The following is a 14,093-nucleotide window of genomic DNA, read 5'->3' as shown; positions in this document are numbered from 1 at the left end:
CACCCTTGAATTTCTCACTATAATGAACACAAAGCCATGTTTGGAAAATTCCTGAACAGTTTAATAAACCTACATTAAACTTTGTTTAAATCTGTTCAGAAAAAGCTGCCTGTCCATTTATCTTGCATGTGAAAATAATAGGGTATTCAGGTAGTTGTGAGAGGTCCTTGAAATATCCCTGGAGACCTATATGGACAGGCCCTTGTTTGATTTGGTCAGAGGAAGTTAAAGATAGCAGTATAACTTGCATCATCCAGATTCATCACAATCTGAACAGGAACTAATTACAAAACATTGGGAATTGTGGGTTCAAAAATGCTCGGAGCTTAGTAACCACTTTTTGACCCCAAACCATTTTCCATTTATATTTCTTGCTAAGTGTTCTTGTTCAAATTTAGAGGACTTGGAACTTTGGAAGGACAGAAAGCAAGCAAAGAGGTGCAACAGGTAATTTGGAAGACTGGATTTTATCTCAATAGGGCAGAATATAGAAGTAGGGAAGTCATATTACAACAGTAGTGAGACTATATCTACAGTTTTGGTACCCTTATTTAAGGGATATCAGTGTAGAATGTTTTAAAGAGAAGATTCACTGGAATGATCTCTTGTAGTTCACTTCAATTGTAGTTCACTTCAATTGATTGCATGATTTGTTTTTCCTTCCTCTTGTGCGTTGGGCATTTATCTTTAATTGGGTCCTTTTGGGTTTCTTGCTTTACGGCTGCCTGCAAGCAAACAATTCTCAAGGTTGTACAACTTAAACATTCTTTGATAATAAATGCACTTTGAATCTATGAATCTTTGAATGATCTCCATGTAGCAAAACCAAAACTCTGGTCATTGAGTTTTGGAATTCGGTGGGTGCTTCCCCCCACCCCCCGCCCCCGGGTGCTGAGGTAGAAATGGTTAAAAGTTCCCAGGTGTAAACGTCATCAATAACTTATCCTGATCCAACCACATTAATGTTATAGCTAAGAAAGCAGATGAGCACCTCTTCTTCCTCGTTGATTAGTAATATGCTTTTTCAGGGTTGCTGGTTTAATTTTAAACTCATATAGATCATGCTGGGAAGGCAAAGAAAGAATAGTACTTTTTCCTGGTGAAGCAGTGTAAACCACCTGTGTATTAAGAAAGAAGTTTAAGTCTTATTTATTATTATTATTTTATTTTTGGATCATATGTAATTTTTTTCATAATTCTGGCATCTTTAGTCAACTTCTTTGCCTGTCATACCATCTGAAACCATTAATTTGTAACATTACTAAAAATTGAACAGGAAATTCTTGATACTGCGGTTTAGCTTATTGTTACATTAATATGACATGCGAGGATTTTGGAAGCATGCTTTGCTAAATTCTGGCTTAAACTAAAGCTGCCTAATAAATTACTAAGCAGCATTTGATCACTCAACGGATGCAATCTGTATGCACAGTTACAAAATCACTGATTTTTAATTTTTAAAACGATTTCTTTATAGAGTAATAGAACACTGCAACACAGTAAAAGGTCCTTTGGCCCATCTAGTCCATGCCAAATCTTTAATCTGCTTAGTCCCGTTGACCTGCACCGGGACCATAGCCCTCCCATCCATGTACCTACCCAATTTTCTCCTAAATGTTGAAATTGAGCCCACATCCATCACTTCCACTGGCAGTTTGCTCCACACTCTCACTGCTGTCTGAGTGAAGAAGTTCCTGCTCATGATCCCCTTAAACATTTCAACTTTGGCCCTTAACCCATGATCTCTAATTCTAGTCTCATCCAAACTCAGTGGAAAAAACATCCATGCATTTACCCTATCTCTATCCCTCATAATTTTCTACATCTCTATCAAATCTCCCCTCAATCTTCTACATTCTGGGGAATAAAGACCGAACCTATTCAACCTTCCCTGATATCTTAGGTCCTCAAGTCCCAGCAATATCCTTGTAAATTTTCTCTGCACTCTTTCAATCTTTTTTACGTTTTTTCCCTGTAGGTAAGTGACCAAAACTGACACAATACTCCAAATTAGGCCTCACCAATTTCTTATATGATTTCAACATAACATTCTACCTTCTGTACTCAATACACTGATTTTTGAAGGCCAATGTGCTTTCTTTTTGACCCTATCTACTTGTGAGAACAGTTTTGAGGAATTATGGATCTGTATTTCCAAATCATTCTGTTCTGCCACACTCTTCAGTGCCCTTCCACTCACAGTGTAAGACCTACCCTGGTTGGTCCTCCCAAAGTGCAATACCTCACACGTGTCTGCATTAAGTTCCACCTGCCATTTTTCAGCCCTTTTTACTAGCTGGTCCAGATCCCGCTGCAAGCTTTGGTAGCCTTCCTCGCTGTCTAATGCACCTTCAATCTTGGCACCATGTGTAAATGTGTTGAGGACTGGCTCAAGGACATCTGGTTTCCTCTTCTTGACAACAAAATCAGCTCCTTGGTCTTCCTATAAGGTGACTCCTCACCATCTTTGATTTGGCCTATGATAGTGATGTTGTCAGCAAACTTCAATATGATATTGGAGCTGTGCTTAGCCATACAGTCATAAGTGTAAAATGAGTAGAGCAGGAGGCTAAGCACACAGCTTTGTGGTATACCTGTGCTGATGGAGATCGTGAAGGAGCTGTTACCAATCCAAACTGACCATGGCCTGCAAATGAGAAATTTGAGGATCCAATTGCATAAGGAGGTATTGAGACCAAGGTCTGGAAACTTATTGATTAGAGATAGATTTGAGAGGATGATAGTAGTGAATGCCAAGCTGTCGTCAATAAAGAGCATCCTGATGTTCTTTGCTGTCCCAATGCTCCAGAGTTGAGTGAAAAGCCAATGAAATAGCATTTCCTGTGGATCTATTGTGCTAGTAGACAAATTGGAGCAGATCCAAGTCAGTTCTCGGGCAGGAATTAATATGTTTCATCATCAACCTCTCAAGACATTTCATCACTGTGGATGTTAGTTATTGAGGTCAGTTACCATGTTGTTAGGTACTGGTATAATTGAAGCCCTGCTTGAAGCAGCTGGTAACCTCAGATTGGCAAAGTGAGAATTTAAAGATCTAAATGAACACTCTAGGCAACTGATCAGCGTAGGTCTTTAGTACTTGGCCAGGTATCTCATCTGGGCCAATGCTTTCCATGGGTTCACCCTCCTGAAGGATGCTCTCACCAGTGTCAGAGAATGAAATCACTGGATCATCAAGGGCTGTGTGAGCTTGTGAACATTGTTCCATGTTTTGATGGTGAAAGTGAGCATAGAAAGCATTGAGCTCATCTGTAAGTGAAGCCCAGTTGTCACTTATGTCTCTTAATTTTGCTTTGTAAAGGGTGATAGCATTCAAGCCCTGCCACAGCTGTTGAGCATTCTTCATTGACTCAAGTTTAGTCAGAATTGCCATTTTGCCAATGAGGTGGCTTTCCAGAGTCATATCTGGACATCTTGTAACTTTCTTGATCGCCAGACTTGAATGCATCTGATCTGGCCCTCAGCAGATTGTGGATCTCATGGTTCATCTAATATTAATAGGCATCCGTTAGTCTCGTGAGACCATGGATTTGCGCCTTGGAAGGTTGTATGGAAGACCAGCAGTTGCCCATGCTGCAAGTCTCCCCTCTCCACACCACCGATGTTGTCCGAAGGAAGGGCACTAGGGCCGATACAGCTGGGCACCGGTGTCATCACAGAGCAGTGTGTGGTTAAGTGCCTTGCTCAAGGACACAACATGCTGCTTCAGCTGAGGCTTGAACTAGTGACCTTCAGATCACCAGACCAATGCCTTAATCACTTGGCCATGCGCCAGCATCTGAGGCTTCTGATTGGGGATGTCTCTGAATGATTTTGTGGTGACACACTCATCTATGTCCATTTTTATAAAGTCCATGACAACTGTTGTGTACTCATTTAGATCCACAGATGAGTTTTTGAACACGGCCCAGTCCACTGACTTGAAGCATCCCGTAACCAATCCTCTGCCTCCTGTGACCACCTCTTCATTGTCCTAATCTCTGGAGTCTTGCTCTTTAGCTTCTGCCTGTATGGAGGTACAAGAAGGACAGCCAGGTGATCAGATTTCCCGCAATGCAGTTGAGCATGGAATGGCAGGCATTTCTTATCTTGGTATAGCCATGGTCTAGCGTGTTGAAACCTCTGGTGCTGCAGATTATATGCTAATGTTAATTGGGCAGGGTTTTCTTCAAATAATCCTGATTGAAGTCCCTGACTATGATAAGAAAATCATCCAGATGGATGATTTCATGTTTGGTGATGACATCATGCAGTATCTCAAGTGCTTGATTATAGTCAGCTGCTGGTTGTGTGTAAACTGCAGTCAGGATCATGGAGGAGAACTCTCGTGGTAAATTGAATGGATGGCATTTGATCATTAGATGTTCAAGTTTGGGGAAACACGAGTGCAACAAAACAGACACATCGGAACACCACACTGAATTTAGCATGAAACGCACACTTCCACCTTTCTGCTACCTCATCCTGAATGCCAAGTGATGGAACCTTCTTGACTAACCTCTCATGTGGGAGCTTGTCAAAGGCCTTCCCTTCATCAACTTTCCTGGTAACTTCCTCAACAAACAATAAGAATGGTTAGACATGACTTACACAGACAAGCCATGTTGACTAGCCCTAATCAGACTCTGTCTATTCAAATGCTTATATGTGCGGTTCCTTAGAATACTTTCCAATAACTTATGCATTACTTATGTCAGGCTCATTGGCATACAAATTCCCAGCTTATTCTTGGAGCCTTTCTTAAATAACAGAACAACATTAGCTATCCTCCAATCTTCTTCACCCATGGCTAAGGACATTTTAGATATCTCTGCTAAGGCCCCTGCAATTTTTGCACGAACTTCTCACTGCATCTGAGGGAGCACATTGTCAGGCCCTGGGGTTTATCCACCCTAATTTACCTCAAGACAGCAAACACCTCCTCCTCTGTAATCTATATGCAGTCCATCTCACTGCTGCTTTGCTTCACTTCTCTAGACTCTGTTCATCTCCCAAGTAAAAACAGATACAAAAATCCATTTAAGATCTCCCCCTTCTCATTCAGCCCCATGCATAGATGACCACTCTGATCTTTCTGCTCTTAATCTGTAGAAGCCCTTGGGATTCTCCTTCACCTTGTCTCCTAGAGCAACCTCAAGCCTTTTAGCCCTCTTAATTTCCTCCTTAAGTGTTCTTTTACATTTCTTATACTCCTCAAGTACCTCATTTGCTCCTTTCTGCCTGTACCTGCTATGTGCTGCTGCCTTCTTCTTAACCAGCGCCTCAGTATTTCTCGAAAACCAAAGCTCCCTAAACCTGCTATCCTTGTCTTTTATTCTGACACTCAAAATTTCACTTTTGAAGGCCTTCTACATACCAAGTATACCTTTGCAAAAAAACAACCTGTCCCAATCCACACTTGCCAGATCTTTTCTGATATCATTAATATTGGCCTTTCTCTAATTTACAGTCTCATCCCATGGACCATACCTGCCCTTTTCCATAATTATCTTGAAACTAATGGCATTATGATCACTAGATGCAAAATGTTCCCCTACACAAACTTCTGTACCTACCCTGTCTTATTCCCTAATAGGAGATCTGGTATCACACCCTCTCTAGTTAGGACCTCTATGCATTGTTTAAAGAAACTTTCCTGAACACATTTGCCAAACTCTATCCCATCCAGTCAATTTACATTATGGGAGTCCCAGTCAATATCTCCTTCCTGGCACTTACCTTTGTAAGTGGAACAAGTGCTACACATGCCCTTACACTTCCTCCCTCACTACCATTCAGGGCCCCAGATAGTCCTTCCAGGTGAGGCAACACTTCACCTGTGAGTCGGCTGGGGTGATATACTGTGTCCGGTGCTCCTGATGTGGCCTTCTATATATTAGCGAGACCCGACGCAGGTTGGAAGACCGTTTTGCTGAACACCTACGCCCTGTCCGCCAGAGAAAGCAGGATCTCCCGTGGCTATGCATTTTAATTCCGCGTCCCATTCCCATTCTGATATGTCTATCACGGCCTCCTCTACTGTCAAGATGAAGCCACACTGAGGTTGGAGGAACAACACCTTATATTCCGTCTGGGTAGCCTCCAACCTGATGGCATAAACATTGACTTCTCTGACTTCCGTTAATGCTCCACCTCCCCTTCGTACCCCATCCCTTATTTATTTATTTGTTTTTTTTTCTCCCTCTGTCTCTCTCACTATAATTCCTTGCCCATCCTCTGGGCTCCCCTCCCCTTTCTTTCTCCCTAGGCCTCCCGTCCCATGATCCTCTCCTTTCTGCAGCCTCCTATCCCTTTTGCCAATCAACTTTCCAGCTCTTAGCTCCATCCCTCCCCCTCCTGTCTTCTCCTATCATTTCGAATCTCCCCCTCCCCCTCCCACTTTTAAATCTTTCTTCTTTCAGTTAGTCCTGACGAAGAATCTTAGCCCGAAAAGTTGACAGTACCTCTTCCTGTAGATGCTGCCTGGCCTGCTGCGTTCACCAGCATTTTTTATGTGTGTTGCTTGATACCATCCGGGAATCTCATTCTTGTCCACGGAACCTCTTGTCTGTTCCCCTAAACAATGATCTCTATCACTACAGCTTACCTCTTCTCCCCTGCTTCAAGTCTGAGCCACAGAGCAAGACTCAGTGCCAAAAACCTGACTACTATGGCTTTACTCTGCTAGATCATCCCCCTCAACAGTATCCAAAGTGGTATACTTGTTGAGGGGAACGACTACAGTGGTACCCTGCACTGGCTGCATATCCCCTTTACCCTCCTGACAGTCACAGTTACCTGTGTCATGTGCTTTCAGCTTAGCTGTTACCTCGTTTTGTTGGTCGATCAACCCCTCAGCCTTCCAAATGATCTGGAATTCATCCAGCTCCAGATCCAATCCCTCAGCAAGTTCTGAAGGAAGCTGTAGCTGGATGCACTTCTTGCAGGTGTAGTTATCAGTGACACTGGAGGTTCAAAGGTTCATTTATTATCAATGTATTTAACTCTGACACCCTGGCCCATTCACACAGTGGCTGCTCTGCTTCAACCTAACGTCTTTTTATTGGCCCTTGCCAAGTGCCTAATTATCCAATGTCCCCTCGAACTGTGGCGCACAGAATGTTCCAACTGTCCCACTCACTTTGAAATCTCTCTCCCACTACTCACAATCTGACGCCTATTAACTTTACTATTAACTATTAACATTCTTTTTACTATTAATTTTTAACACAGGTTTTTTTTAGTTATTTGTTTTTTCAGGATGGTTCCTTGGTTATATTTCGCTATCTCCCTGACAATTTCAAATAAACTGTCCAATTTTATGACACAGGCTAGAGATTTATTTATCAAACAAATGGAATTGAGTGAAACTGAGAGTGAAATATGTGGCTGAAGTTCGAAGTTCAAATTTATTTTCAAAGTATGTATATCATATACTGCCTTGAGGTTCACCTTCCTGCAGGCACTTACGTAAAGAAACACAGGAAAATTCACTAAAATCACACAACAAGACTGCCACATATACAATTTGCAAAAGAGGACGAATCACCAAATAGTAAAACAAAGTACACAAAAACACACGGAACATGAACTGCAGAGTGCCGGAAACCGAGTCCACAGCTGTGGAGTCTGTTCAACGCTGAGGTGAGTGAAACCCACCCAAGAGCCCGATGGCTGCAGAGCAACAATTGCCCCTGAACCCGGTGGCATGGGACCCAAGACTCCTGCGCCTCCCGCCCCAGAGTAGTAGAGAGAAGAAAAGGAGACTGGTTAAATGCAGGCAAATGACACCGAACACCTTTTCATTTTCTGCTCTCATCCTTGAAGATTTTAATCTGGCTCGATACTTTTATCAGTCTGACGTAATGGAGCCAGCTACGGGTTGGTCTTCTGTTATCAGGCCTCGATCTAGCATCCACCCCCAGTGATGGCTGCCCTGGCTGTACCTGCACTCTCAAGTGTCTAGTTTGCCAAATCCCCCAGGAGAACGTAAAAGTGCCAGATTGTTTAGTTGGCTCAAAAGTACATCTTTAATAGGGAAATTGCAGACTGCAGTGATTGCTGTCCAGAAGAAGCAGTGTATCTGTTACAGTATCTAGTTGATTTGTGAGCTATCTGAAAAACGTTGCTGTTTGTCACTGGCACCATCTTGCATTTTGAAGTTGGCTGTGATCACAGTCAGATCTCTGATGGACTGTATTTCATATCCCCTCAAGAGAGGAGCATAATGAAAGATTTCTCCCAATATCTTGGATATTTTCACAACTCATATTGATGAAGCTTAAAGCAGCTAATAAAATTTCTCCCAGAATACCGTTCACCTAAAAAGTACTTCTTTTGATGGAAACTGCTGTGACCAACCTGTGAAACAAAAGAATTTCTAAAATAAAGTTGCCAGGATATATAAATACCTTAAGCCATCTCATGTGGCTGTGGCACATCTGTTTTCTGTGTGGATACATATTCCCAGCTTCCTTTTAAAGTTCAGCTGATGTTAACCCATGATTAATGCCTGCTTGAAGGGAATAGACAAGATAAAGAATCTTTTTTACAAGGCTCCTTATTCTTAGTTTCATTTTGTCACATGACTATTCCAGTTGTCAAAGTTCTTGCTTGGGGCATTTGTATTGTATTAGATCTTTTCATACCATGAACATAACTGTGATTTCACAGCATCCCCTGGTTCAAGTTGGAAATGTAAAGAGGTCTTTTCATCTTGGACTCCTGCAAATTCTCTGTCCGTTAACTGTATTCTCACAAGTCATTCTGTATGTTCTGGGTCACACTGCATTCTAACGTTAATGTCAGAGAGAGAGAGGTAAATTTGTCACTTCCCTATTAGTATCAAGTGACCTGCTTTCTTCCGATTGAATCCCCTCCACCTTTAGCTTATGTCCCAACTATTGAATATTAAATTAGATTGCACGTGATTTACATATTTTTCCAAAAGTTGTCTGTAATGATCCCTAATTTTGTTCTGCAGTCTTGTTCCTCTTGTTTCTTCCTTTTCTTAAGGCTGGTTTTATCTTCTTTTTTCTCCTCTCTCTCATTGTCAGTTCACTCACATTTAGAATTCTTCTGACTCTCATTTTGAAAAAAAGAGAAACAGAACTTTGGAAAATACCTTTTGGTTCAACTTGTCCAGCCAATCAAGATGCACTTCTTGGCTCTGAATAATATTATTTTGCATGGTTATCACTTTCATCACCCTGACAATCTAAAGTCCTTGTATTTTTGTGTCATCTCAAACTATTCCGGACCAATGCCACATTGAAGCTCGGTCTAGCCTGTTGTTATTCATATACTACACACTTTATTATCAAATGGTGAAGATACAATGAGAACTTGTGCTGGTTCCAACTAAGTGTATTCATATGAAGTATTTAGAACCCTCCTGTAGCACTCTTGCTCAGGTCTTCTGCCTAATTAGTTCCTCTTTTATCTTGACAGTATTTATTATGCTTCCATTTCTCATTTTGATTTGGCGAAATTCATCACCCACACTTTTGTTTGTTTTTATCACCTCCAAGATCATATTGCAAATATGATCATAGTGCTAGATCAAAATGACAAAGAAGGAGGTGTTGGAGGTCTTGAAACACATAAAAGCAGACAGGTCCTGGGTTCTGAGCAGTTATACCTAGATGTTACGAGAATTAAGAGAAAGGGGTTTTTGGGGTCTTGACAAAGATGTAACCCTTTCACTGGGCTCGTATGTAAACTTGGCCCATTAGCGGGCTCTGCTAATGGTTATGTGACTCAGCGATGAGAAGACCACCGTTCACAAACAATATACATCTAGTGTTGGTATAATTTGGGGTTCAACCAAATGGGAGCGTCATGATGTTCCAATTAAAGAAACCTTGATTTGAGCAAATGCTGTGTTAAGTATTGCCCACACACATTTGTCAGTCAGTAAGAAATAACAGATCGTACTCTGCATAAAATTTTAACGAAAGTGTATTTACGAATTTCAGCTTTGTCAAGTCTCACCCAACCTGAGGGGAAAAAGCCTGCTGGCAGGGTAATGGCAGAGTGACACAACGTGAGTCTACGGACTGCAGTGGCAGATGTTTCTGCTGATAGCCTGCAGCCCCTCATGGTTGGGTGTCTGCTTCAGAGCTGTCAGTTCTGTTTTGAGACCATTCATTTGTTGGTAAGTGTCACGCATGACTTCATGGTGTTGTTTGCAAAGTAACAAAATAGAAAGCCACCAGGTGGCAGCATCCGCTTGACTGTAACTACTACCATCAGGAAGAAGGTACAGACGCAACATTTTAGCAACAGTTTTGTTCCCCTCTGTCATCAGATTTCTGAATGGGGTCCATGAACTCATGAACACTACTTTAGTCCTCTTTTGCACTATTTTGTATTGTAACTTATAGCATTTTGTTATGCCTGCACTGTACTGCTGCCACAAAACAACAAATTTCATGACTTATGTCAGTGACAATAAACCTGATTCGGATTCTGATCCTGAAGCCAGGGAGGATACCTAAAAGATTCACAAGGATGTTACTGGGCTGAAGAACTTCAGCTATAAGGAGTGACTGAAAAGGTTGAGACTGGAGTGAGGGAGGGTGTGGGATGACCTTAAAGAGGTTTATAAAATCATCAAAGGCGTAGGTAGGGTGAATGGTCGCAGCCCAGGGTAGAGGAGTTGCCAGAGGAAATGATAGAGGTAGCTATAAATATGGTACTTAAAAGGCAATTAGACAGGTAGATAGCTAGGAAAGGTTTAGAAGATATGGACCAATTGCAGGCAAATGGGACAAGCTGAGGCATGGACCTTATCTGGCATGGATTTAGGCTGAAGGGCCTGTTTCTATTACTCTATGACTAACCGAGATCTCCAAATCTTGGTCCATGGACCTGGAGATTGCAACACTTCCGAAATTCTTCTCTCTCCACCCTTCTTTCAGGAAGTGAATTCCAGATACTTGCCAGTCTCAACACTATTTATTTATTTTGATAATTATTTGACATTTGTACTCCACTGGTTATTGACCTCGCCATTCAGGAGAATAGATTTTCCATCTAGCAATGTCTGTACAATTTTAAGTTTATTTATTCATAGTAAAATAAAATATATAAACATAAAACAGTTGTCTACATTACCTGAAATGGCAAAGGTATGAGCCATTAACCATTTGTTTCATGCTGAAGCATTGGAGCCCTAAACCTCAAAGAGTCATAGAGCACAGAAACAGGCCCTTCAGCCCATCCAAATCATAGTGGCTGATTTGGTTAATGAATTGTCTGGCCCAGACTTAGTGTATGAATAGTCTGAGTAGAGGTGGTTAACACATTAACCAAGTCAGTTGATTAATGAATTGCCCAACCTGAGGTGATATGAAGATTGGTGGCTTGTGGGCAGAATAAAAGATTGCTAAAATTCTGGAATGGTTCCGGTTGACTGGAAAATTGCAAATGTCGGTCCAATCTTCAAGAAGGGAGAGAGGCAGAAAAAAAGAGATGATCGGCCAGTTAGTCTGACCTCAGTGATTGGGAGGACGTTGAAGTTGATTATTAAGGATGAAGTCTCAGGGTACTTGGAGGCACATGATAAAATAGATCATAGTCAGCATGGTTTCCTAAAGGTAAAATCGTGCTTGACAAATCTGTTGGAATTCTTTGAAGAAATAACAAGCAGGATAGACAAAGGAGAATTGGCTGAAGTTGTGTTCTTCGATTTTCAGAAGGCCTTTGACAAGGCGCCACACGTGAGGCTGCTTAACAAACTACGAACCTATGGTATTGCAGGATAGATTCTAGAATAGATAAAGCAGAGGCTGATTGGCTGGAGGCAAAGAGTGGGAATAAAGGGAGCCTTTTCTGATTGACTGCCGGTGACTAGTGGTGTTCTACAGGGGTCTGTGTTGGGACCGATTTTTTAAAGTATATATCAGTGATTTGGATGATGGAATTTATGGCCTTCCTGCAAAGGTTGCAGATGATAAGAATATAGGTGGAGGGGCAGGTAGTTTTGAAGAGGTAGAGAGGCTACATAAGAACTTAGATTAGGAGAACGGGCAAAGAAGTGGCAGATGGAATACAATGTCAGGAAATGTATGGTCGTGCACTTTGGTAGAAGAAATGAAAGGTTTGACTATTTTCTAAATGGAGAGAAAATACAAAAAACTGAGGTGCAAAGGGACTTGGGAGTCCTTGAGCAGGATTCCCTAAAGGTTAATTTGCAGGTCGAGTCAGTGGTGAGGAAGGCAAATGTGATGTTAGCATTCATTTCAAGAGGACTGGAATATAAAAGCAAGAATGTAATGTTGAAACTATATAAAGTACTGATGAGGCCTCACTTGGAGTATTATGAGCAGTTTTGGGCCCCATATCTTTAAAAAGATTTGCTGAAACTGGAGGGGGCTCAAAGGAGGTTCATGAAAATGATTCCAGGATTGAATGGCTTGTCATATGAAGGGCGTCTGATGGCTCTGGGCCTGTATTCACTGGAATTCAGAAGAATAAGGGGTGACCTAATTGAAACCTATCAAATGGTGAAAAGCCTTGATAGAGTGGATGTGGAGAGGATGTTTCCTATGGTGGGAGAGTATAAGACCAGAGGACACAATCCTCAGAATAGAAGGGTGTCCTTTTAGATTGGAGATGAGGAGAAATTTCTTTAGCTAGACAGTGGGTAAATCTGTGGAATCCTTTACCAGTCTATTTAGGGCAGAGGTTGATAGATTCTTGATTGGTCAGGGCATGAAGGGATATGGGGAGAAGGCAGGAGATTGGGGCTGTGAGGAAAACTGGATCAGCCATGATGAGATGGTAGAGCAGACTCGATGGGCCAAATGGTCTAATTCTGCTCCTATACCTTATGGAAGTAAAAGCAGAATATAGATGAGTTGCAGCTATAGAAGGAGAAACTGCAGGTGGACAAATGTAAAGTGTTACTCTTTGGGAGATCAAACGTAAAGAGACAGTGCACTGTTAATGGCAAGACCCTTAATAGTGATATCATACAGAGGGACCTTAGGGTCCCTGAAAGTGGTTGCACAGGTTGAGGGCATACAGCATAATTGCCTTTCTTAGTGGAGTTCAAGAGTTTGGAAGTTACATTACAGCTTTATAAAACCAATTAGGCCACATCTGGTTGTCCCAATATAGGAAAGATGTAGAGACAGGGAGAGATATTGGAGAAGAATTTAGAGACTTCAGTGAAGAGGTTTACCCAGGAGGCTGGCTGGATTAGAGGGCATGTTCTATGAAAAAGACTAGACAAAAGTTGGATTATTTTCTCTGGGCCAGTGGAGGCTGAGGGAAGACATGATGCAAGTTTATGAGAATTATATAGAATGGACCGACAGGATCTTTTTCCCAGCATTGAAATGCTTAACACTAGAGGGCAGGCATTTAAAGTGGAGAAGGAAACATTCAAAGGAAATGTAGGGCAAGTTTTTTTACATAGAGTGGTGGTTGCCTTGAATATGCTGCTGGTAGTGGAGGTAAATATGACAAAAGTGCTTAACAGCTCTTAGGTAGGTACGTGAAGCGACGTGGACAATATGTAGGCAGAAGGGTTTAGTTTAGTTGGGCATATAAGTACTGGTTTAATTAGATTGGCTCAACATCGTGGGCCAAAGTGCCTGGTTCCTGTGCTGTGTTCTATATTGATAGATGTCAAAAAAAAAGAGTATGGTGAGCTTTTTGAAGAAATGTAAATCTATTATCTTTGGTGTTCCTTGTTAATAATTATCTTCTAATAAAATCAGTAAAATGTATTATCTATTCTTCCTGCTTTTAGGGGGATTTTTCTTTGTGGCATCTATCTATCTGTCTGTCTATAGATACAGCATGGTAACATGCTCTTTCCGCCCAATGATCCTGCAGTACCGAATTACACCCATTTGACCAGGTAACCTACTAACCCTTCTTTGGAATATAGGAGGAAACTGCAGCACCTGGAGGAAACCCTCGCAGTCACAGGAATTGAACCTTGGTTGTTAGTGCTGTGATAATATTATGCTAATGTTATGTTACCCTGTGTTACCATGCCAGTCAATTAGCTTTCACTGTTCCTGCATGCAACTCAAAAGTACTTGTTTGGCTATATGGTATTTTGGGATGTTCTAGGT

This window comes from Mobula birostris, chromosome 1, assembly GCF_030028105.1.
Source record: "Mobula birostris isolate sMobBir1 chromosome 1, sMobBir1.hap1, whole genome shotgun sequence".
Taxonomy (NCBI): Eukaryota; Metazoa; Chordata; class Chondrichthyes; order Myliobatiformes; family Myliobatidae; genus Mobula; species Mobula birostris.
This window is presented reverse-complemented; position numbering follows the sequence as displayed.